Genomic DNA, 26,349 nt, shown 5'->3' with positions numbered 1-26,349 from the left:
AACAATGTTAAAACCAAATCCAAACCCCAAACCCATCAGACCAGGCCGGATTGTTCAAATAGATAGGTTTTTAAATCGCGCCGGAAGGAGCGAAGGTAGAGTAGAGTAGAGTAGAGTAGAGTAGAGTAGAGTAGAGTAGAGTAGAGAAGAGTAGAATAGAATAGAATAGAATAGAATAGAATAGAATAGAATAGAATAGAATAGAATAGAATAGAATAGAATAGAATAGAATAGAATAGAATAGAATAGAATAGTTGGAAGGGACTTTGGAGGTCTTCTAGTCCAACCCCCTGCTCAGGCAGGAAACCCTATACCATTTCAGACAAATAGTTGTCCAATCTTTTCTTAAAAACTTCCAGTGTTGGAGCATTCACAACTTCTGGAGGCAAGTCTTTCCACTGATTAATTGTTCTCACTGTTGGAAACTCCTCCTTAGTTCCAGGTTGCTTCTCTCCTTGATTAGTTTCCATCCGTTGCTTCTTGTTCTGTCTTCAGGTCCTTTGGAGAACAGCTTGACACCAGCCCCCTTCTTTGTGGCAGCCCCTCAGACATTGGAAGACTGCTGTCATGTCACCCTTCATCCTTCTCTCCACTAAGCTAGACGTCCCCAATTCCTACAACCGTTGGTCCTCCTCTCAGCTCACCAGAGGATGAGTGTCTTCCTGTCTCGTAATTATACAACTGTGCCTGCCACGCAGCATTAAGTAGGGAGTACAAGCCTTCCCTTCCCGCTCTCTCCCCCCCCCCCCCCGTTTGTGTGCCTATGCGCATGTGTGCGCTTGCCTTTCCCTCTGAGAACGCCTTCTGTCACTGTATAAACAAACACACAGCACCCATCTAGCGATGCCTTCGAGGTAAACAAACAGCAGACACCCCTGATGGATCCTGATGGCACCGGCTGGCACCGAACACTCGCCGCTTCGTGCCTGCTTTGCCAGCGCACACGTTACGGCCTAGCTTAAGGCTATTTCCCCATCGCTTTGGTCCCATTGATTCCCCGAATACGGAAGTCACCAATCCCAAAGATGCTTTTTCAGGAGGCGACTGGACTGCCTTGGTATTTTTTTTTTCTTCGAAGACGTTTCACTTCTCATCCAAGAAGCTTCTGCGGCCCGGTCTTTTTTTTGGGGGTAACCTCCCATCTTTCCTTCTTCCAACTAAAAGTCTAGATGAAGGCTCCCAGATTCGTTTGGCTTCGTTGATTGTGATTTATTTATTGATTTGCCCTGAACCAAAACCGGGTCAGCTTCTGCAAACGAGCAAGAGAGGGGGGAAAGAGGGAAGAGAGGAAGGAAGGGAGGAAGGAAGGAAAAGGAAAGAAAGAAAGAAGGAAGAGGGAGGGAGGGAGGGAGGGAGGGAGGGAAGAAGGAAGCTGTTAAATTTCAAAGAGCATAAAATACAAAAAAAAAGCAAATAAAGTGTCAAAAGGGTGAGAAAAGGCAAAATCGGGAAGTGCAAACAAAAGGGGGAAAAAACACCCTAGGAAAAAGGGAGAACGTCCGACTTTAACGCAGACGAAAGCGTAAAAAACTAACAACCTTTTTGAACTGGAATAAAACGCGACAGACAGCTCTTCTGTCATAAACAAGTCTAATCATCAAACCCCAAGGTTAACATTTCCTTTTCTTTCAGTTTCCAGCAAAATAATAAATAAATAAATAATAATAATAATAATAATAATAATAATAATAATAATAATAATAATAATAATAATGATAATAGAGTGGCTTCCAAGCAGAAAGGAAGCCAGCAAAATAATAAATAAATAATAATAATAATAATAATAATAATAATAATAATAATAATAATAATAATAATAATAATAATAATAATAATAATGATAATAGAGTGGCTTCCAAGCAGAAAGGAAGCCAGTTGAAGTCTTTCCTTTTAATCAAAGCCGTCCATTTCCCCGTCTCCGCCACCTCCATTAATTTCCCAGCTATTCTTCCATTGTGGGTCTGTGGGAGTCCTTCTGTCTCTGCACACAGAGGAGCCTCACTGCTGTCGTCATATAGAAAAACAAAGTCCTATGGCTCCCCCCCCCGCCCCCCGCCAATCTGTTTGTCCATCCAACCTAAAAGAAAAGTGTCTGGTTCCAGTTTGTAGCTTACTCTCTTTCATCAGCTTCTTAAAATGGTATTGATTGCACGGCGAGCCTAAAAAGAGTCTGTTTGGTCTTATCGCTTAAGGAACCAGGCTACAAAGGGGAAGGCCCTAAGTTCAGGTCCTGCCTTTAGCCAAAAGGTTAGCGGGCGGACTATGTGCCAGTCACTAGGCGAATGGGAGTTCTAGTCCCGCCTTAAGGATGACAGCCAGCTGGCATCCCCGGGAGGCAGTGAGTTCTAGTCCCGCCTTAGGCCTGCAAGCCGGGCTGGGTGACTTTGGGCCGATCACCAGGAGACGGTGAGTTCTAGTCCTGTCTCTAGCATGAAAGTTGGCTGGGTGACTTTGGGCCAATCACCAAGAGACTGTGAGTTTTAGTCCCGCCCTAGTGATGTATTCCAGCTGGGTGACTTTGGGCCAATCACCAGGAGACAAGTGAATTCTAGACCTGCCTTATGCGTGAAAGATGGCTGGGCCCGTCCCCCTTGGCCCAACTCAGCTGAAAGGCTTGTTGTTATGGGGAGGAATAGATATGTTTGCCTCCTTGAGTTGTTTAGTAAAAAATAATAAAGGTGGGATATAAAGGGAGGGAGGGAGGGAGGGAGGGAGGGAGGAGGGAGGAAGGAAGGAAGAAAGACAAAGAAAGAAAGAGAGAGAGAGAGAGAGAGAGAAAGGTAGGGATGGAGGGAGGAAAGAAAGAGAGGGAGTAAGAGAAAGGAGAGAAGAAAGGAGGGAGGAATAGAGAAAGAAAGAAAGAAAGAAAGAAAGAAAGAAAGAAAGAAAGAAAGAAAGAAAGAAAGAAAGAAAGAAAGAAAGAAAGAAAAAGAAAGGAAGGAAGGAAGGAAGGAAGGAAGGAAGGAAGGAAGGAAGGAAGGGATGGAGGGAGGAATGAAAGAGAGGGAAAGAGAGAAAGGAGAGAAGGAAGGAGGGAGGGATGGAGAAAGGAAGCAAAGAAAGAAAGAATGAAAGAAAGAGAAAGAAAAAGAAAAGAAAGTCGTGCAAGGCCTCAAGGAAGGGAGATAGCCAAAGTGGAACAGGATCCCTTCTTTCTTCATTTTTCTTTGGGTGTGTGTGTGTGTGTGGAACGTGCACGGCAGTTTTGTAGGCTTCTTAGGTTCCTGAGTTTTGGAGGGGTGCCCGGCACCCCATTGTTGGCACGTTCTCCTGGACCAACCGGAGGACGGGTCCAGCAACCAAGGCCCACCGGAGCCAGCCCTGCTGTTCACCTGCCTCCCCCCTCAGCCTCTTCCGCTGCTGGAAACCTGGACGGATTCCATCCACTTAAATCCGGGAAAGCTGGCCAAGAGAAGAGGCGGAGGTGGACGCAAAACCTCAGCCACAGCAGATCCGCTCTTGCCAGTCGGCACCGGATGAGGGTGAAGCCGGAGCGCGCCCGGCTGTCAGTTCGACACGCATAATTTTCACTGATCCTGAGTGACGGCTCCATTCCTCCCCAAATTCCCTCCCACCCCCCAGCAAATCCAGAGACAGGCCAGCCAAAAAAGGCCCACTTGCTCTTCCCCGGCTTGTCTTGACAGTCGTCAGAACTGGCTGGATTCCCTTGTTTGTGACTTAAAGCACAAACCGCTCCTGCTGAGGCCTTGGCTGAGAGGAGAGGAAGCCATCAGCGGCTCTGTCGGAAGGCGCTTGGCCTCCTGCTGAAAAGACTTGAGTTGGTGGCTGCCGCCCCGTCCTCCATCACAACTCACGGCTGCAAGGCAACCGTCTCCGGGGTGCAGCCGAGCATCCCTCGCTGGCTGCCCAACGCCAGGCCGATAATTATGAGAAGGGGAATGCCACGGGGCAAGCTGACAACGCTTAATTCCATCACAGGCAGGCAGGCAGGCAGGCAGGCAGAGGGTAGGCGAGGGCTGCCAGCTCCAAAGAGAAGGAAGGCAGCACCAGCGAGGAAGGACAAAGACGTTAACGGACGGAGCAGCACGGTGGCAAGGGGAGAAGCAAGGACCAACATCGTCTTTCAAACCGGGCCAAGCTTCAATTCTCTCTCTCTCTCTCTCTCTCTCTGTGTGTGTGTGGGGGGTCTCATTCAACGGCGTCTCCAGACAGAATGCAGTTTGGCAAAAAACAGATGGAAGGCCTTTTTTGGGGGACATCAGATGGGTTGGGGCTTTAACCAGCTCCGAGGGTCACATTGGGTCAGAACAGAATAACAGAGTTGGAAGGGGCCTTGGAGGCCTTCTAGTCTGACCCTCCTCAACAGGGGACTGTATACCATTTCAGACAAGCCGTTGTCCAATCTCTTCTTAAAAAGCTCCCATGTTGGAGCACCCACAACTTCTGGAGGCAAGCTGTTCCACGGGTTAACTGTTCTCACTGTCAAGGAAATTTCTCCTTAGTTCTAGGTTGCTTCTCTGCTAGATTCGTTTCCATCCACTGTTTCTTTTCTTGCCTTCTGGTGCCTTGGGAAATAAGTTGATGCAGTGTTCCAGATGTGATCCTACTAAGGCTTTATAAAGCAGTACTAATACTTCACATGCTCTTGATTCTTTGACTGCTGCCACACGCTGGTGATTGAGTCGACATTCTGAATCAAAAGCACTTCCATTCAAATTGAAGTTGACTTGTATTTTGGTTTGAAGATTACCCCCTCCCCACACACACAACTTGGCTCTGTGAGAATAATAGGAAAAATTAAAAAATATTTGGTCTCTCTCTCCCCCCCCCCCGTGTGTGTGTGTGTGTGTGTGTGTGTGTGTGTGTGTGTGTTGGACTAGAAGATGATTGGTATAGCCCCTCCCATCTGTACAATTCTATGAATAATTTAATCTGAATGCTGAATTTGAGAAGTCACCAGCTTAGGAAGGCAATATTAGGCCATGCAAATGTTTGATTTGGCAGTGTAGTTCGGCTTCATCTCTGGATTCAGATTACCAAATCAAGCCTACAAATGAACTGGGGCAGTTTCTGACCTCCATTATTCTATGTTCTATTTTCAACATAGCAATTCCGAGTTTGCTTTGTGGGCTGAATGAGGTTGCAACATTTGAACCTCAAAAAATTTTTTTTGCACTTTGCTAGGACTGAATTAGCTGCGGGTCCACTGTTCACTGGGTCATGATAACCCGGGTATGCGAGGAGTAAGGATAAACATTTAAAATTCACAGCCAGGTCTACTAAGGGTCTATCTGCTAAGTATGTAGATTTGCAAAGAGAGAAATCCAAAGGAAATTCTAAAGCATCCTGAAAACGAGGTAAAAAAAAAACCTAACGTTTTCATCACAGGAAAAGAAGAGTTGGGGAAATGTTGTGCCATATTAATTGAGGTTTGTTTGACTTATTTCTTGTATGATTTCAGCTTTTAATCCTTGCCAGTCTTTTTAGCTGCTTCTGGACAGAAAACCTCTTTGATTTTAATTTTTTGTTTTTACCAGTCTCGTGAAATTTCATGGCAGAGAATTTAGCCTTCCTTCCTTCCTTCCCTTTTAATTTCTTTCTTTTCAGAATTACAGAAGTTCATAGGGGTGTGCATGGTGATGGTTTTACCCTGTTTTAATGCCCGGGATTGTTATGAGAAAACGTCTCCCTCTTTTAGATTTCAGAGAGAATATCTTTTCTTTGCCCATCTATAGTTGGCTATAGGATTTCAAAAATTCTGTCCTTGCTCAGCTGTGTTCTGTCATGACCGCTCAAAACACGGGTCCATTGAGTCATGGCTGCCAGCCCCCTTTGTTGCTCAAACCCCAGAATCGACAGCCTGCTTAATTTCAAAAGCCACAAGATTGTACTTTCAAAGAAGACTTTGCATGGATCCTGTCTTTCTTCAAGGAAAGCCAACTGTATTTCATTTTTGCCCTCCCTCCCTCCCTCCCTCCAGCCTTGCTGCGGCCAAGCTTTGATTAAACCATCACCGTTTGTCCCTTGGAATAAATCGCCTTCTGTAAGTGATGGTTGGTCCCAATTAATGCCAGATGAGTGAACAGGAACATCTCCCCGGCCTTAACGGAGGTTTCTTAATGACATGAAGGAAGCAGCGAAGGGTTGGGGAGTGTAAGAGGCACCAAGTGCCTGGTGAGCAGAGAAATTCATAGCTCCGCAGATACACCATGATAAATAATTATGAGTTATTAATTTTAAATTACATCTTTAATGTGTTGCATTATTTTAATCTTCGCCACACCATTAATGCAAGGAGGGGGGGTGATTAATACAAAGGAGAGGGGAAAGGTGCCAATTAAAGGGGCTGGCAGGTAGTTTTAGATGGGGGGGGCGGGGAGGGAGAGCAAAGGTGGGGATGTGAGGCGGAAGGATCAAGGGGGAAGGATGGGAGGAAAGCGAGGGGGCAGCCCCCTTGACTCCGTGGGTTAGTACAGAATAAAACTTAGCCACTAGGAGGGGTTTTAAATAGTCCACCTGCAAAAGGGCAGCTGGGCGGAGCTACCAATGGGGGAGTGGTCTCAGGAAGGCTCAAATGCTCCTTGAAGGGGCTCCTGCCCCACAATACTGCTGTTCCTCGACTTACGACCACAATTGAGTCCAAGAGAAGAGAAGGGAAGGGAAGGGAAGGGAAGGGAAGGGAAGGGAAGGGAAGAGAAGAGAAGAGAAGAGAAGAGAAGAGAAGAGAAGAGAAGAGAAGAGAAGAGAAGAGAAGAGAAGAGAAGAGAAGAGAAGAGAAGAGAAGAGAAGAGAAGAGAAGAGAAAAAGGAAGGGGATATATATATATATGTTTTCTGAGGTTTTCGCAGGTGTTTGTATGTAGATATATGTAACACACTTCTCCCAGAAGAACGAAGCTGAAGCCACCAGCCTGACGATGACGGATGAGATTTTGTCGAAACGTTGCCCTGATACCTCCAATTCTACGTGGGAAAAAACCCGAATGACCAAAGATCTACATACACACACACACACACACACACACAGAGACACACACACACACATAAAAGGCAATAAACGTATGCAAATGTATTGAGCTGTACACGACTGCCTGCGAAGCAGATGAAGGGGGGAAAAACCCGTGCTCTAAGCTAAAGAGAGAAACGGAGCGACAGTGGCTGACCCCGGGGTTAATAATTTTTACTTTTCCATCTCGCGATGTCCATAAAATAGGATAGGGGAGGAGGGGTTGGGGGGGGCGTGAATGGGAGGGAGGAAAGAGAAATAACCAGATTTCCGGTATCGGAAATATTGCAATGCCGATATTCTTTCATGGAAGATCTCTCCTGCTGGTGGAGTGCAGCAACAGGGAAGGGGAAAAAAAAAGTCCTGGCTATTCCCATGACAGGCAATCCTCGACTCAACAATGGTTCGTTTAGTGACCATTTCAAGTTACAACGGCACGGAAGAAAGTGACTCAGGAACCCTCCTCACCCTTACGACCGCGGCAGCCTCCCGAGGTCACGTGATTTACATTGGGATGCTCGGCAACGGGCTCCTATTTATGACGGTCGGAGCGTCCCGGCTGGGTCACGTGATCCCCTTGGGCGGCCTTGCGATGAGCAAAAGTCCACGGGGGGGGGGAGGGGAAGGAAGCCGGATTCGCTTAACGACCGCTTTGCTAAAAGGCAGAAGGAGAGGCGGGCACCCTCCTTCTCCACCTTGGCCAGATCAGTGCCGAAAGCAGGAGTCTGACACGGAGTCTCATTAGGGGCCGGTTTCCATCTCCCGGTTCTTTGGCAGCCTTCACATTATCCCATAAAATTTATTTACTATTTCATGAATGCATAAGCAGCAGGCAAATGCTGGCTTTTTATATATTTACACTGTATATATTTCATGGGAGAGTTCTGTGTTTTTCCCTCTCTCAGGCAGAGGAGAGGAAGGGTGCAGAAGGAGAGAATGGCAACGGCGGTCAGGAGAAAAGGAGAAATGGAGGGGGGGGAGAGAGCGCTTTTTCAAGGGGCAACTGGACTTCCTTGAGGTTTTGGGGTTTTTTTTGAAGACGTTTCGCTTTTCATCCGAGAAGCATCTTCAGCTCTGACTGAATGGTGGGGAATGGAAGGATTGATATTGCTTGCAGAGAGATGGTCATTTGCCTTCTTTTGGAGGGACACAAGAATAGAACAGAACAGAACAGAACAGAACAGAATGTAGGTAGAATAGAACAGAATGTAGAATAGAATAGAATAGAATAGAATAGAATAGAATAGAATAGAATAGAATAGAATAGAATAGAATAGAATAGAATAGAATAGAACAGGAATAGAATAGAATAGAACAGAACAGAATGTAGAATAGAATAGAATAGAATAGAATAGAATAGAATAGAATAGAATAGAATAGAATAGAATAGAATAGAATAGAATAGAATAGAATAGAATAGAACAGAACAGAACAGAACGTAGACGACTAGACTAGAATAAAGAAGAGTTGGAAGGGACCTTGGAGGTCATCTAGTCCAACCCCCTGCTCAGGCTGGAAACCCTATACCATTTCAGACAAATAGTGGTCCAGTGTCTTCTTAAAAACTTTCAGTGTTGGAGCATTCACAGCTTCTGGAGGCAAGTCTTTCCACTGATTAATTGTCCTCACTGTCAGGAAATTCCTCCTTAGTTCCAGGTTGCTTCTCTCCTTGATGAGTTTCCATCCGTTGCTTCTTGTCCTGCCTTCAGGTGCTTTGGAGAATAATTCGACCCCCTCTTCCTTGGGGCAGCCCCTCAAACACCGGAACGCTGCTATCACATCACCCCTGTTTCTTCTTTTCTTTAGACTAGCCAGACCCAAGTCCCGCAGCCGTTCTTCGTACGTGTTAGTCTCCGGGCCTTTGATCCTCTTAGTGGGTCTTCTGCGAATTTTTTCAACTTTTTTTTTTAATACGGTGGCCAACATTGGTTGCAGTATTCCAGGTGTGCTGTCACTAGGCTTTTATAGAGAGCTGGCCTTGGAGAAGATATGCAGAGAGCCTTAGCGAAACATGAGCTAAGACTGGGCAGACAAGAAGCCATTGGGGGGGGGGGAAATCTCAAAAACAGCTCTGTTTTAACTCTCTTTTGCAAGAGAGGAATGATTGATGTTAGTCCCTCAAGTAGACCAGGTCAGGAAAGACATCACAACACATTCTAGAACGGCCACTTCATTGACAGAGGTTATAACAACAGATCCTTGAAAACCTGGCTGTGCTTCATCCCTCCCTTTTACACCAGCGAGTGTGTCAAAGCTTCTCCAAGGTTATCTTTGCGTTCTGTACACCGGAGTACCTGCCTCCTTATGCCTAATGGGAGGGCCCACCTTGCTCACGAGCAATAATGCGCTTATCTCCTTGGCCTTTTGTTTTCCAGAGGCACCTAAGCAAGCTCTAACCTCATAATCTCCCGCAGCATGGGAAATTAATTATATAGGATGCTGGAGGAAGCTAAAACTCAAAATACTTTGGCCACCTCATGAGAAGGAAGGACTCACTGGAGAAGAGCCTCATGCTGGGAAAGATTGAGGGCAAGAGAAGAACGGGATGACAGAGAACGAGGTGGCTGGATGGAGTCACTGAAGCAGGAGGCGTGAGCTTAAATGGACTCCAGAAGATGGTAGAAGACAGGAAGGCCTGAAGGAGCGTTGTCCATAGGGTCGCGATGGGTCGGAAACGACTTCGCAGCTAACAACAACAGGCAAATGAAGGAGGACTTGACGAGAGGATGGGAGCAGGGACCACCAATGAGACGGGGTTACTGCTCTTCCCCCTCCCCATCCAGACAAAAGACCCAGGAAGTGGTGGGAACACCCCCGTGCTGTCTTCCAAACAACAGCCACTCAATACTTTGCGGGACGCGTCCATTTGTACACCGTGATGGATATGGGGAGCTAGTGCTTTGACAAGAATCTGAGCGACTCACGGTCCAGGCAAACTGGCAGTAGATCAGAGTGAACAGAATTCGAGGTGGACGGGACAGAGGTCCTTTGTGGGTGCGAAGGGAGTTGAGGCTGATGACATGGAATTAAGGAGAAACTTCCTGACAGGGAGGACAATTAGCCAGTGGAACAGCTTGCCTCCAGAAATCGTGGGCGCTCCATCACTGGAGGTTTTTAAGAAGAGACTGGACAGTCACTTGTCTGAGATGATATAGGTTCTCCTGCTTGAGCAGGGAGCTGGACTAGAAGACCTCTGAGGTCCCTTCCAGCTCTATTCTATTCTATTCTATTCTATTCTATTCTATTCTATTCTATTCTATTCTATTCTATTCTATTCTATTCTATTCTATTCTATTCTTTCTCTATTCTATTCTTTCTCTATTCTATTCTTTCTCTATTCTATTCTATTCTATTCTATTCTATTCTATTCTATTCTATTCTATTCTATTCTATTCTATTCTATTCTATTCTATTCTATTCTTTCTCTACTCTGTTCTGTTCTATTCTATTCTATTCTATTCTTTCTCTAGTCATTCTGCTATTCTATTCTGTAATATTCTATTCTATTCTATTCTATTCTATTCTATTCTATTCTATTCTATTCTATTCTATTCTATTCTATTCTATTCTATTCTTCTACTTCATTCCATTATTCTATTCTATTCTATTCTATTCTATTCTATTCTATTCTATTCTATTCTATTCTATTCTATTCTATTCTATTCTATTCTATTCTTCTACTTCATTCCATTATTCTATTCTATTCTATTCTATTCTATTCTATTCTATTCTATTCTATTCTATTCTATTCTATCCTATCCTATCCTATCCCTATTAATTTGTGTCATTTGACCAGTTCCTCGAAGGATTGGAGAGAAGTAAAGCTTGTGTCAGCACTTTGCGATCTCTGCTTAGGCAATCCCTCCCCTGCAGAAGCCAGCTCCATAACGCCAGGGGACACTTGACTCATTTTCCACAATGCTCTGGAGTATCCAGTGTTAATTTGCAGCCTTCCGGGCAATTTTAAATGAGGATTTTGTATCTGCTGTTATCAGACACGCTCATACCGCTGGGAAGAAGGTTGTGATGTGGGGAAGGAGGGAGAGGAGGAGCTTAGCTCAAGGCCTTTTCAACCTTCCAGCCCCAAAACAGTAAGATTTGGATAAGGGGTTGTTGTTGCTTTTGTTGTTGTTGTTGCAAGGGTTAAATCAGGAATCTTAAGAGACGCTGATTGGACGTCTGGCTAGCTTTTCTTATTGCAAATCAGCTTCATCAGCTGGACCTAGGCAGCCAGAGAAACGTAGGATAATACAGCTGGAAGGGACCTTGGAGGTCTTCTAGTCCAACCTCTTCTAGTCCAACCTTTCCTTCAAGGCAGGAAAGCTTATATCATCCCGGACAAATGAGATAGATGGCCTTGAAAGAAATATTCAGAAACTGGTAGGCAAACGAAGAGGAAAGAAGCATCCTATTGCATTTTGCAAAGGGAGATTCCAAAGCAGCAGGAGTCAAGACAAGAAAGAATGGATGGAAACCAATTAAGGAGAGAAGCAAGCCTAGAACTTGGGCTACAAGACCTCCCGAGGTCCCATCCAACTTTACTGTTCTGATTTCTCTGTTTCATGGCTTGTTTTTTCAGACTGGTAAAGATCCAAGGAGACCATTTTTTGTAAAGAACCAGGTTCAAGCTTCTCTTGTTATCTATTTCACTTACGGGATATGGATAGGGAAGAGTACGTATTAAACCAGCACCACCCGCCCCCCCCAAAAAAAAACCCTGGATACATTTAGGAATCAACCAAGAATGAACGAAATTGACTAGAGCATATTCTCTTAACCATTCAAACCAGGTTAAGAAAGTGCCAAGGGGGACATTGTTTTGGCCCGTCTGGCTGGATTCGTCAGCTAGCAATCCAAATTATAGACTAGGCTGGCTTCTAGTCATGAAACAGAATTCAAAGTCAACGGAAATTAGAATTTTGACTCATCGCCAAGGTCCAAGAGATAAGCTGATCGTGTCATTCAGACAAGAAGAGAAAGGTGTTTGGTTTTTTTTAAAAAAAATAATTAAAACAAGCTACAGAGCGGGAAGACTGATAAAAAAGACTGAACTGTAAATAAGAATTATTGCTGCTCTAACCTGAAAGCATCTCCTTACATAGAGAGATATAAGGAGATAGCTCCGATCTCTTCCTAAATTCAGCCAAACACTCATCAACTCTGATTCTCACCGCCAGCTCCTAAGTAGACCTGCTTAGAATTAATTCACCATATCTGCCTGTGTCTTCCTATTTATTGGCTGTCCGCTAGCATTTGGTGTTCCCGATTGACTCTGGTTCAAGCTTTAAGCCAGGATTGCCAATACCAAGCTTGGAGACCCCTGATCATCACCATCACCATCACCACCATCATCAAGAAAGTCTAGTTGCCTCATGAAAAAGAATGACCCAGATGACTGAGAATCTCCACAGACAACTGGGCAGACTCCGCTGACTATAAGGTAAAGGTAAAGGTTGCCCCGCACATGCGTGCTAGTCGTTTCCAACTCTAGAGGCTGGTGCTCATCTCTGTTTCAAAGCCGAAGAGCCAGCGCTTGTCCAAGGACGTCTCTGTGGTCATGTGGCCGGCATGACTGGACGCCAAAGGCGCACGGAATGCTGTTACCTTCCCACCGTAGTGGTCCCTATTTTTCTACTTGCATTTTTTACATGCTTTCGAACTGCCAGGTTGGCAGAAGCTGGGAGAAGTAACAGGCGCTCACTCTGTTACGCGGCACTCGGGATTCGACCCGCCAAACTGCCGACCTTCTGATCGACAGGCTCAGCATCCTAACCCACTGAGCCACCGCGTCCCTTTTCCGCTGACTATACAGTGTGACAAAACCGGTTAAAAACCAGAATAAAAGAATTCAAATTTAGAATTAAGGAAAAAAGGCAGAACACAGGACCGTGTTCTCCTCTATGGGTAAATCGGCACCTGCTCAACTCAGTCTGGTTACTTTGTTCTTTGTCACCTTTTCAAGGGTGGCAGGAAAAAGCAAAAATAAATATTTGGGCATGCTGGGAAACAAGACAGCTGGCTGGAACTTTTGTCAGCAGGCAAGGGCTGCCTTGCTCCAAAGATACACCTGCTGAAATGACTTTCTTAGCTTACCTGGTGCACCACAAAACACCCATCTGTGGTTTCCCAAGGTCCGGACCGGACAATTCACCACAGCCAATTCGCCACAGGACAATATAACAATTCCATTTTTTACAAAAGTTTTAAACGTATTTTAATTTTTGGCATTCAAATTTCCTTCTGTCCCTCCTTTGGCATCCTTCCTTTTATGATTCTGTTCCACCATTTCTTCAATATTAGTGTAACTTTTGCCCCACAGTGACTTGACCATGGCGAATTGTTCCATGGCGAGTTGGCTATCTGAGATAAATGTTTTGAAGAACAACACAGTCACATCATCCACAAAATTTCTGAGAAAACCTAAGATTGTTGGATGGGCAGGGACAAAAACAGCCAGGGAAGGGATTGAAGCCTAGGAAACAGGACCCTCATCAATCAACAGGAGGGTTGATTTACCACCAGCCTATCAAGGACTTAGAAGGCGAGGGCTGGGCCGCACAAGCAAAGGACAGCTAATGACTTAAAAACCAGCCATTGACACACCCCAATCAACATCTAAAAAGCCACACAGAACAGACACCATATAAATACCACACACAGAACAGCACACAATCTGCTAGAGAGAAGTTCCCCGAGGATGGGCTCCAGCACATATCCGAAGGCTCGGAAGACAGTTTCTGGTCCCTGCGACCAACCCAGATTGGATCCTGCAAACACGCACAATCTCCAACCCCAGGAAAGCACAAGCACTTTGCCATGTTCTCCCCTTGTGCCACGGATGCAAGGAAGCTCTGTTGCGGTAAACAGAGATCCTTAGCTCTTTGCTTGCCAGCTCTGGAATATTTTGCTCCAGCGCTAATGGAGTTTCCATCAGGATGGAGGGCTGTTAAACAGTCTTCCCACAGCCCCAAGGCCGTGTCTGCCCAGCAGGCTGCAAGCCCACACCTGCGACTGCTTTGCAGTTTTATCAAGCGTCCAATTAAAAGGCTCTCGCTCTGAAGGAAAAGACAGCTGAGTCCGGGAAGACTGGGACAGTGGGCATGTCCAGAATTGTTTCTCACACTCACTCATTTCCCCACTTCCCAGCCAAGAGCATCTCTTCCTTCTGACTGGCTCCACTTTGCAAATTTGACATCTTGAGATGATCTACAGGCACAAAGCAAAGAGGGGGCAACGTACGGGTGGCCCCAAGTTGCGTTTCATTATTTGGTCTTCCAGGTTATCTACTCACTAGAGAGCTGATTTTAGCACTCCCTTCTAGCACTGATGATGTTACCTAGTTGGGTCATGAAACGTCTGCAAGAAAACCGCGCAGCTCAGAGAGCACCAAGGACCCCACAGTCCTCCTCTTCCTCCTCCTCCTCTCCACAAACCCCCCTCCCTTCTAGCACTGATGATGTTACCTAGTTGGGTCATGAAACGTCTGCAAGAAAACCACGCAGCTCAGAGAGCACCAAGGACCCCTCATTTCAATCCCGAGCTACAAATAGTCTCCTTTAAAGGTTAGAATGGATCCCTCCGAGTAAATGCAAAGGAAATATCTGACACACCAAGGATACACATATAGGTCCAGTTTAGCCGTGGAAAGAACCAGCTCAGCCTTTCTGATTTAGGTGCTTCTTATAGATGAAATGCTCTTAGGAAGCAAAATTGCCCAACTGATGTTTCTAATCTGTGTGTGTTTACAAAGCTGTGACTGTTGTACATTCCTAATTTGGAAGGAAGGGAGGGAGGGAGGGATGGGGAGGAAGAAAGGAAGGAAGGAAGGAAAGGAAGGAGAGGGTGGGAGGGGAGGAAAGGAAAGGAAGGAGAGGGAGGAAGGAAGAGAGGGAGGAAGGGAGGGAAGTAGGAAGGAAAGGAGAGAGGGAGGGAGGAAGGAAGGAAAGGAGAGAGGGAGGAAGGAAGAAAGGAAAGGTAGGAGAGGGAGGGAGGGAAGAAGGAGAGACTCGAAGGAAGGACAGAAAGAAAATAGGAAAAGTAGGCTAAGCAAACGTTTGACCCCAAATCTCCACACCTAGTGGGGCTGAGAGCAGGCCAGGTCCAAAAAAGTCAAGATGGCACTGGTGGTGGCATGGAAGGGGGCTTTGCCCCCTCCCCTGGGCTTGGCAATTTTGACTTTGGTGACCCCCATGGGTAGCCCCCCCCCTTGTCTCAGGAGGGAGTGTTGCGCGTAGGGGGTTACGCCGCGCTTCCTCCCTGATGCTGCCCCCCCCAAGCACCACCGTGCTGAATGGAGAGGTCCCTGTAAGTGACAGGATGGAGGGGACGAAAGTAATCAACGCCCCCCCCCGGTGACCTTTTCCCCCTTCTCCAGCGTTATACATGCCCGGGCTAATACACTTGAGCCCAGCTGCCTGGCAGCTGACCCCCCCCTCCCCCCCAGCCCCCTTGCTGACAAAAGGCCTATCTTCTCTCCACCTAAATGATTTAAATTCTAATCAAACATCATTTATAGTACATCTCGCCGCCCGTCTCCTGGGAACGGTTCCCACGTGAGCCGTTGCCAAGGCAACCAGGGGGGTCTCATTTCAGAAATGTCAGATTGTGTTATTGTCTTCACACTTCTCTGATAACCTGGTCTCTCTCTCTCTCTCTCTTTCCCCCCCCCTCCTTTCCCCCTGCCCCCCCTCCCACTTTCTCTAACCGGTTTTTCGCTCCCTTCCAGCCTTCTATCCCATCCCAGGAGAAAAACCCACCAGCTCCGTGGGATGACCTGTCCACCGACTCTGCCTCTGTTGTCCTCCATCCTTTACGCACCAGTGTGCATGCACACACAAGGTCTCGGCGTCCACCCCAGCTCTCCATCTCTCTCTCTCACACACACACACAGCCCGTCCCGCTTCTGGGGGGGTGCTGGAATTGGGGTCCGCTGGTGTCACTTCACTTCACTCGTCATGAAAATGAGACAAGAGATTTTATTTTTATTTTTTGGGCCTGGGATGAAAAAGGGACCCGGTTGTTTCGACAAGTCTCTCCGGGACTGGGCTGTTTTGATATGGTTACAGCTTGGAGGGCCTGTCTCTACCATCCCACCCTCCGCCCCCCACCCTTTGGGGATGAGACGGGGGGGGGGAAGAAAGAGGGGGCTTGGGGCAGGGAAGGCTGCCAGTGATTTATTTATCGAAATGCCGAGATGCGCGAAAGGAAAAGGAACGTTTTGAAGAAGACTCCGCCGTGGGAAAAAAAGAACTCTTGCACTCAAGGCCGCAGGGCTGGCTTGAGAATTGCAGGGCCTGGCGAGGACTTTTTGGCCTTTCCAGGTCCTCCGTGGAGCCCTGTGGATCTCCTCATCGGGCCCCAAGGAAGGCCCCCCGCTTTTTGAAGTCTGCTTCGTGCAATTTGGACAACAAATGACATTTCATTTCCTCCAATAATCAATCCTTCCTTCCTTCCCTCCCTCCATCAGATGGGAGGTCATGCAGCGTGGAAATCCAGATTCGCTTAACAACCGCAGCGATTGCAACCACGGCAAACAAGAGTGTAGAATGGGGCACCTTAATAACCACCTTGCTTAGCAACTGAGATTCTAGCTTTGGCGGTGATCCTAAGTCGAGGAAAACCAGTAATAAAGTCGGCCTTAAAATTAAACTCGGGCTTCTGAGGTCTTTATGAACACGTCCGGTTGGTTGGGTTATTGTTTTTTTATTTTTATTCTAGCAACGATCCAGAATCTATTTGCCTTTTTTTTCTAGGCTATTTTTTCCAGCTAATCCACTGACCTGGAATTTCCTTGTGGCCTCCCATCTAAAACTGACCCAGGTCTACGGCTTCTTTAGGAGCAGACAAGACTGACGATGAATTAAATGTCAAAACACAGAACGAGGCATCAAGTTAGTGAAAACAGGAAGCTGAACTCTTTAACTTCTTGTTTGGAGAGAAATGGTGGGGGTTTTTTCCCAAAAGGCAAATTGGACTGTTTTTTTTCCTTGAGGAAGACATTATTTCTGGATAAACCTCCTCCTCCTCCTCCTTCTTCTCTTCCTCCTCCTCCTCCTCCTCCTCCTCCTCCTCCTCCTCCTCCTCCTCTTCTTCTTCTTCTTCTTCTTCTTCTTCTTCTTCTTCTTCTTCTTCTTCTTCTTCTTCTTCTTCTTCTTCTTCTTCCTCCTCCTCCTCCTCCTCCTCTCCTTCTCCTCCTCCTCCTTCCTCAAGGAAAAAACAGTTCTATTGTCTTGAAAAGCCACATTTGAGACTAGTATGACCTGGATGACTGAGCATCTCCATAGACATTTAGCCATACACTCAGAGAAATGTTGACATTCGGCATCCCAAGTGCCAAGGTCACTGATGGCCCAACAAGTGAATGAGGTGATAACAAAGCTTTCAAGTGTTTGACTGTTGGCAACAGATAAGCACGGACTGAAAAGAATTCATTAAAGCTCAATTCATTCGATTTGTGTTTCACCAATTGAATATAAAGAATGGAAACAGGGGGTCTCTTTCGCGTGCATGGTTATACATACAGACACATTCCTAAGGGAATAGCCGTGGTTCTCCTATGAAGAATCGTTATTTATGGGGAACGGGGAAGGCATTATTATCTTTTCTTGTGTTTTTTTTAAGGAAAAAACCCCCACAAAACAAAGCAAGAACCTCAAAATTATTTTCTCTCCAAACAGGGGCATCTGCAATCGGGGAAAAAATAATAATGACATTTTGGGCTTCAACCCAGACTGCCATTTTGACTTTTTTGACCTGGGCAGCCCTGCTTTGACAGAGATGTTAAAAGATATTTAAATTAAGATAGTTTAATTTATTTTTAGTTAAATATTAAAGATACTTAAAATTAGATTTTTAAAAAGAGGCAATAAAATAAAATAAGTGTAAATAACTGCAGTTAAGATTCACAGACTAAGACTGCTAGAAACTTAATAATTCAAGCCCTAACTGAGGAGCTAAGAATGATTAAATTAGCATCCGAGAAAATATAGGCTGTTCAAGAAGGGTGGTTTCTGTAAAAATTAGGGTGTTTTGGTCTGATAAATTCAGTATTTCCAGATATTGAAGAAGTCCATGAGGTATCGCGCTGAGGGCTCCAATATTCAAAATGTCCCTGAATTCATCAGATGACACAGAATGTTGAGTGTGTTAGATTCAGCAAGATTTTTACAGAATATAGGACAGAGTTGGACGGGACCTTGGAGGTCTTCTAGTTCCACCCCGTTCAACAGGAGACCTTATACCACTCTTGACAAATGGCTGTCCAGTCTCTTCTTAAAAACCTCCAGGGTTGGAGGACCCACAACTTCTGAAGGTAAGTCGTTCCATCGATTAATTGCTCTCACCGTTAGGAAATTTCTTCTTAGTTCTAACTTGCTTCTCTCCTTGATTAGTTCCCATCCGTTGCTTCTCGTTTTGCCTTCTGGTGCTTTGAAAAATAAGTTTATTTTTTAATCCCATTTATATCCCGCCCTTCTCCGAAGACTCAGGGCGGCTTACAATCTAAGCACAAAGTTGACCCCCGCTTCTTTGTGGCAGCCCCTCAAATACTGGAATGCTGCTATCATGTCCACCCCTAGTCTTTCTCTTCTCTAGACTGGCTATTCCCAAATCCTGCAACCGTTCTTCCTATGTTTTAGTTCCTAGGCCTTTAATCATCTTAGTTGCTCTTCTTTGCACTATTTCCAACGTCTCAACATCTTCCTCCTTTATGTTTTTTCACATTTCTATCCTGACAGCACCAGAGGGAAGGACAAGAAGTTAATGGGTGGGAAGGTTGTTAAAGAGAGAGCCAAACATGTTCGCACCACAGGGAGTTCTTGACTTACAGCTAAATTTCTCTCGGTAAGCGAGGCATTTGTGAAGTGAGTTTTGACCTCCTTTTCATTAAACTAGACCAGGGGTAGGCAACCTCGGCCCTTTGGTGATTTGTGGACTTCAACTCCCAGAATTCCTGAGCCAGCCACGCTGAGGGCAAAGGGAGAGGTTTTCATGCTTAGCCATGTTGGCTTGGGAATTCTGGGAGTTGAAGTCTGCGAGTTATAAAAGAGCCAAGGTTGCCTACCCCTGAATTAGGGCAATAGACTTCAACTCCCAGAATTCCTGAGCCAGCAAGGGGGGAACTGTGGCCCCTTCATGACTCAAGGACTTCAACTTCCAGAATTCCTGAGCCAGCCATGCGGAGGAGAAATGGAGAGGTTTCCAAGCTGAGCCACGCTGACTCAGGAATTCTGGGAGCTGAAGTCCACGAGTCACAAAAGAGCCCAGGTTGCCTACCCCTGAACTAGACGGACCCAATTCCTGTCTGCACGTCTACAAAGAAAGCACACCAATGTCCCCATCGCCTTCGGTAAAAAAAAGGGGGGGTGGGATTGTCTCTCTCTGGTTCTGATGGAATGCGAGCACCCCAAATGAATCTTCCCCGCTCCTAGCCTGCTTCCTAGACAGGATAAACCCATCCTGGCCCAGGCAGTTAATATTTAACCGAATCAAGAGCCATAAATATGGGGAAATGGGACTTTTAATTAAATAAGCAGCTTTTTAAAAGGCCCTAGGGCCAGAGTGGCTTTTGTTTAAATATGATTGATTGGACATTCGCTCGCTTCTGCTTGTTAAAGAGCCCAAGGAGGAAGGCTGGTGGGGTCTTGTCTGCCTCCATCTGCCTTGCCGCTAATAGGGAAGGGCTTTAAAGTGACCAGAGGGTAAATTCAAGAGGAGAGGTGAAATCCCCATGCTAGCTCTTCTCTTAGGAGGAGGCGAGTTCTGTTGAACAAGGCTTGTTCAGATGTTGGCTAGAAGATGGGGAGGGTCTGTCTGTCTGTCTATCAGAATATTTGTAGCTCAGGGTTGAAATGAAGGGTCCTTGATGCTCTCTGAGCTTGTTTTTTATCTATCTATCTATCTATCTATCTATCTATCTATCTATCTATCTATCTATCTATCTATCTATCTATCTATCTATCTATCTATCATCTATCAGAATATTTGTAGCTCAGGGTTGAAATGAAGGGTCCTTGATGCTCTCTGAGCTTGTTTTTTATCTATCTATCTATCTATCTATCTATCTATCTATCTATCTATCTATCTATCTATCTATCTATCTATCATCTATCTATCAGAATATTTGTAGCTCAGAGTTGAAATGAGGGATCTTTGGTACTCTCTCAGCTTGCTTGTTTCCTTCTTTCCTTCCTCTTTCATCTGTCAACTATCTCATCTAATTTCTCATCTGTCAACTATATCATTTTTCTCTATCATCTCTCTCTGATCTCTCATCTGTCAAGTGTCTCTGTCTCATCTATCATTTCTTTCTCTGATAAGAGAGGCTGGACAGCCATTTGTCCAGAATAGCATAGGGTCTCCATGTTCGAGCAGGGGGTTGGACTAGAAGACCTCCAAGGTCCCTTCCAACTCTTTTGTTATTCTGTATGCACCCTTTCAAACCTGAGAAACTAAGGAGGGTCCCTCCTGTCCCCCTCTTGTCCCACCCACCATTCAGCTGTGGGCTACGCCATCTCTTATCTGTTTATTATTCCCTTGACAGCCTGTCTTCACCCAGTCTCCCAAGGTCTTTCTCACACGCCACTACAAACACAAAGTCAAGCTTCTCCTTTTCCCAGTCACGTGAGGAAGCTTGCACTGCTTTTGAGCAGGCCAAAAGCTTTCAAATTAGGTGCTTTAAGCCACAAAAAGAAGACCCTCCAAGCTACTGGGGGACAGCTGCATTTCCAGACAAAGCCCAACCCAAACGAAGCCCCACATGCTAAGCCCAGCGGCCCGTTCTCACCACAATTCTCTTCACCTTGCCCGCAATTTCTCCTTTCCCTTTGCTGGAAAGGCTACTTATCATCCTGCAGGACCAGCGACTTGCCCCGTTGCCATGGCAGCCGCGGTGGCTTCGCGGAGGTCCTCGTGAGTGATGGAGCAAGCACGTGCCCCCAAGGCTCTTTCCATAAAGCTGGGGAAGATGGCACGAGGGCAGTGACGGCGGCTGTAAATTGCCCTTGGAGTCAGCAGCGGGCGGAGATGAAACACAGCCCTGGCCTCCCTCTCAGCCGAAGGAGGAGCAAGATGGCTGAGGGAACATCACAGGCCGCTTCGGCCGCCGATGGAGCATCGTTCTCCCAGCGGATCGACAAAGCCATTCCGGCGTGCTGGAGCAGAACCGGCTGGCATTGTTCCCTAGGGAGCACCAATCCCGCAGTCGGTTCCTTTTTGAAAAAGGACTCGTGCTTTATATAGATTTCAGAATAGAGTTGGAAGGGACCTTGGAGGTCTTCTAGTCCAACCCTAATCTTGATCACGTGACCACCGGAATGACTGGCAGATCAGTCTTTCTTCTTCCTTCTTCTTCTTCCTCTTCCTCTTCTTCTTCTTCTTCTTCTTCTTCTTCTTCTTCTTCTTCTTCTTCTTCTTCTTCTTCTTCTTCTTCTTCTTCTTCTTCTCCTCCTCCTCCTCCTCCTCCTCCTCCTCCTCCTCCTCCTCCTCCTCCAGAAGCTCTTGTAGAAGAATTGGGGGAGTGAGGTTGAATTTCAAGGTTTCCAAGTTGGACTTCCCAAAGAACTCTGCCACAGATGTCTTTTAGCACTTCATAAAACATTGAGTTTTGCTTTTACGGCAGTGAAACCAAGAACTAATTAGTGCTTCTTTCTCCAGTGAGTAAAACTCAAAATGTCACACCATACTAGAGCTATTAAACCCCGAGAAAGCTGTCTCTCTGTGTGGGAATGGTTTCGTCTGCAGTCTTCTTCTTGGGGTTCCCTGTGGCAACTGGCAGACCCTGTGATTTCAAGATGGACGTGCAATGGACCAACAAACACACTCTCATGAGAATCAAGGATCACTACCTACAGGAAGTACAGAATAATTCTCAGTAGCCGTCAGAAAAGTGACATTAGTTCCTCTCTAGTTTGGGGGGGGGGGTTGGTCCAGAGGGAGCTTTCCACGTCTACCCAACTCCAGCGTTGAAAATAATGTGTCCACATTGAAATGTTTTGACCTACTGCCCAGGCTCAGCTCTTCATCAAAATATGTTGTTTGGGAGGAAAAATAAATAAAAACAGAGGCTCAAATTGACCCAGGAGTTGCAAGCTACAGATGTACCCCTAGTTTTTTTTTAAAAAAGTGTTCTTGTTAAGGCAAAATCTTAGCTTCCCATGGTGTCCTAGCACAAAAGCTTAAACGGATTGTCAAGATAAATACAATATTTAGTGTCTTAATGTGAAGATCCTAAAGGGCTTAACCCAAAGGTGCTTTTTTCAAAAAGACTTTCTTTGTTTTTACTTGAAGACAATTAACAGAGTTGGAAGGGACCCTGGAGGTCATCTAGTCCAAACCGCTGCTCAGGCAGGAAACCCTATACCATTTCAGACAAACTGGTTGTCCGGTTTCTTTTTAAAAGCCTCCAGTGACGAATGCAGAGAAACCAGACATCAAAAAAAGAAAGGAATTCTTATTTGAGATTATTTTTCAGAGGGGCCTATTCACAACATTTTTAAAGAGCAATTATGTACATTTTTTTTCTCCACCCCCCCCAAAAAAAACACCGTACGCATTATTAAGAAAGGAGTGGAAGGGGAGGAATACTCAAACTGTTTTCTGCTAGATGGTTACGAAGTTTTGCTTTTACGGGGTGGTATCCAATGCTGGTTTCCTAGATGGGCAGGCGACAAGGGGAAATTCAAAGCACTGCGATGGTTTCTTTCTGGCTATTGGTCCTGAGGCATCTTTTCTTTGTGGGTTCTGAGTTCAGAGGTCTACTTGGAATTTAAAATATTTGTGGTCTTCCTGTTGACTGTCGTTTGGTTCTGAAATGAAGGAGGGAGGGAGGGAGAGAGAGAGAGAGAAAGAGAGAGAGGGAAGGAGAGGGAGTAAACAAAAGGGGAAGGGAGGGAGAGAGGGGAGGGAGAGGGAAGGAGAGAGAGAGAGGGAAAAACAGAGGAAGAGACTGGGGGAAAAGAGAGAGGGAGAGGGAGGGAGAGAAAGAGAGAGAGAGAGAGATGGTTACAAATCTGCATTTTATCCCTCCGGAGGAACCAATAACCAGGATCTCCTAACATCAAATGTCTCAAAGTAACGAACACAATTATGACGTCCCACCAAGATGTTGCTGATGCAAGAACTAAGAAACCATCTGGACTGCAGGCAGACATCACTCTCCACGCACGGACATGGTGGTGACATCCCTGAAGCCAGGCCAACATCCTACAGCATTTGTTCGTCCCAGGAAGGACACAAGAGTTTAAAAAAGGAGGAGGAAGAGGAGGAGGAAGGAGGAGGAGAAAGAGGAAGGAGGAGGAGGAAGAGAAAGGAGGAGGAGGAAGAAATAGGAGGAGGAGGAAGAAGGAGGAGAGACCAAGCTGCCAAATCTGCACCCAGCCTTAAGCATTCAGCAGCCAGTGAATTTCCAAGGGATTTGTAGTAATTAGATGACAAAATGCTGGCAAATCTCAAGCTTGCCGAAGATGTTACTCAGGGGTCAAAGACTTGACACTCCAGGCTGGTAATTTGTAAGTGTCAATCACGCTCAGCCATCAGACAAACTGCTCAGCATTCTCAACAAATCCAGCCTCTTTGGCCTTTGGCCATCCTCCGGCTTCTTATCGCTGCAAGGCGTTGCGTCCGGGCTGCATGCAAATGCGGTTTCCGCCTCCTCACATACCTGGTTCGTTCCCCAGGAACCGGCTCCCTCCACACTCCCCCTGGCAGTCCAACGCATTCATTCCTGCCTAATTTCCTGAGCTACAGATAGTCCTTGACTTACAACAGTTAAAAATTATGACGGTTGCAGCATCCCCCTGGTCACGTGATCAGAACTCAAGAGGCTTGGCAACTGGCATGTCTCTGTGACGGTTGCAGGGTCCCAGGGTCGCGTGACCCCCTTCTGTGACTTTCTGACAAGACAAGCTAGCCCCTGGGGAAGCCGGACCCACTTAACGACCGTGTGACTAACTTTTACGGCCGCAGGGCCCAGTCTCTCCTCCCTCTTAAAATAAATATCAAACCGAAGCTTTGCTTTTGGTTTTCCTCTTGAAAATTCTGCTCTTAAACAAATCACTTAAGCTAGCAAGAAATACGGGCAGTCCTCATCTTACGACCGCCATTGAGCTCAAAATTGGTGCTGCTAAGTGAGACATTTGCTAAGGGAGCTGGCCCCGTTTTACCACTTTTCTTGCCCGTTTGTCACATGAACGACTGCGGTTGTGAAATTGGTAACACGGTCGTTAAGTAGATCCGCTTGTCCCCCACCCCGTGGATTTTGCTTGCCCGAAGGTCGCAAAAGGGGGGGGATCACATGATCACTGCGACCGTCATAAATGTGAGTCAGTTGTCAAGCACCTGAACGAAAATCAGGTGACCGTGGGGATGCTGCCAATGGTTGTTAAGTGTGGAAAAATGATCCTAAGTCACTTTTTTTTCAGTGCCAGGGTAACTTTGAATGGTCACTAAATGAATGGTTGTAACTCGAGGACCTGCCTGGAATTGGGGATTTCTCCCCTCTGTTCTGGCCGTTCCTTGTCTATTGTGCTGGCTGCGCCCCCTGGTGGCCAAAGGAGCTACTAAAACGGAAGCAGAAATTTGGAACAGAAGCCCCAGGATCGATCTGCACAAGGTCGTAACAAGTTGGAGCAGCCTAGAATGCAGCTGCGAACTGAGTTTGTCAGGATCCACAAGCAAAATAAAGACCTTTATGGAAGGGGGAGACCGGAGCAATCGGGGCTAGGAAGTAAAAATCTCTGTTTCTGACCCCTGAGCCCCCCTCCCCCCACCTTAACCCTGCTTTAGTGACACAATCAGATCTTGAGTTTTAAGAATTCTGGCCGTGATTTTCCTTGTACCGGTTGACACCCCACCCACCCACCCAACCCTCCACTTGCAACCATTTATTTAGTGAGCATTTTGAAGTTACGGCACTGAAAAAAGGGGACTTGCAACAAGGTCCTCCCCCTTGGAAACTCACCCAGGAGAGAAGCAGCCTAGAACTAAGGAGAAGCTTCCTAACAGTGAGAGCAATCAACGGATGGGAATGGCTTGCCTTCAGAAGTTGTGGGGGCTCCACCGTTGGAGGCTTGCAAAAACAAACAAACAAAAAAACTAGACAACCATTTGTTTGAAATGGTATAAGGCCTCCTGTTCAAGCAGGGGGTTGGACTAGAAGACCTCCAAGGTCCCTTCCAACTCTTGTTCTGTTCTATCCTATTCCATTCCATTCCATTCTATTCCATATTTTCTATTTTATTCTATTCTTCATTCCATTATTCTATTCTATTCCATTCCATATTTTCTATTCTATTCTTCATTCCATTATTCTATTCTATTCTTCATTCCATTATTCTATTCTAATTCTATTCCATTCCATATTTTCTATTCTATTCTTCATTCCATTATTCTATTCTATTCTTCATTCCATTATTCTATTCTAATTCTATTCCATTCCATATTTTCTATTCTATTCCATTCCATTCCATATTTTCTATTCTATTCTATATTCCATTATTCTATTCTATTCATTCCATTATTCTATTCTAATACTATTCCATTCCATATTTTCTATTCTATTCCATTCCATTCCATATTTTCTATTCTATTCTATATTCCATTATTCTATTCTATTCATTCCATTATTCTATTCTAATACTATTCCATTCCATATTTTCTATTCTATTCCATTCCATTCCATATTTTCTATTCTATTCTATATTCCATTATTCTATTCTATTCATTCCATTATTCTATTCTAATTCTATTCCATTCCATATTTTCTATTCTATTCCATTCCATATTTTCTATTCTATTCTATTCCATATTTTCTATTCTATTCCATTCCATATTTTCTATTCTATTCCATTCCATATTTTCTATTCTATTCTATTCCATATTTTCTATTCTATTCTATTCTATTCTATTCTATTCTATTCTATTCTATTCTATTCAATCTATATTTTCTATTCTATTCTTCATTCCATTATTCTATTCTATTCTATTCTATTCTATTCTATTCTATTCTATTCTATTCTATTCTATTCTATTCTATTCTATTCTATTCTATTCTATTCTATTCTATTCTATTTCATTCCATTCCATTCCATTCCATTCCATCCCAATTTTCCATTCCATTCCATTCCATTCCATCCCAATTTTCCATTCCATTCCATTCTTCTACCAGAACATCTAGATTTTGCCCCCATCTTCGACCCCCGGCCTGAAGCGGTTAACCAAGGCGGCTCTGCCAACGGGAAGCCCCGACGGAAAGCTGCGAAGCTGCCAACCCTAACCCAGTTCTCCTCTCTTCCGTTCATCTGTTAACGGAGCTGCCTATTATTTTGCTGGCACACGGACGCTGGTTTGCATATTTCGCCGATTCAGGTCACATCCCGTTCCCACGCA

At 45.4% G+C, this 26,349-nt stretch overlaps 1 protein-coding gene across 6 annotated transcripts in view; it reads right to left on the bottom strand.

The window, feature by feature from the left end:
- Positions 1–1,230: 1,230 nt before the first annotated feature.
- Positions 1,231–26,349, bottom strand: part of RBM19 (RNA binding motif protein 19) — a 77,475-nt gene continuing 52,356 nt past the window's right edge. The window contains exons 25-26 of one of the 6 annotated variants that reach the window (XR_014027858.1): positions 22,555–22,909; positions 1,231–1,249 (exon numbers count right to left, since the gene is read on the bottom strand). The gene's annotated coding sequence lies outside the window, so the exon portion shown is untranslated. Of the gene's footprint in view, positions 1,250–14,005; positions 14,173–16,126; positions 18,695–19,857; positions 22,910–26,349 lie in introns of those variants that run through there. The other 5 variants (XR_014027859.1, XR_014027860.1, XR_014027861.1 and 2 more) reach the window with 5 other exon arrangements.

Source organism: Vipera berus, assembly GCF_964194415.1.
Source record: "Vipera berus genome assembly, chromosome: 14".
In the NCBI taxonomy this organism is placed as follows: domain Eukaryota; kingdom Metazoa; phylum Chordata; class Lepidosauria; order Squamata; family Viperidae; genus Vipera; species Vipera berus.
Note: the sequence above shows the minus strand (reverse complement) of the source record. Positions and strands in the feature narration are given on the sequence as shown.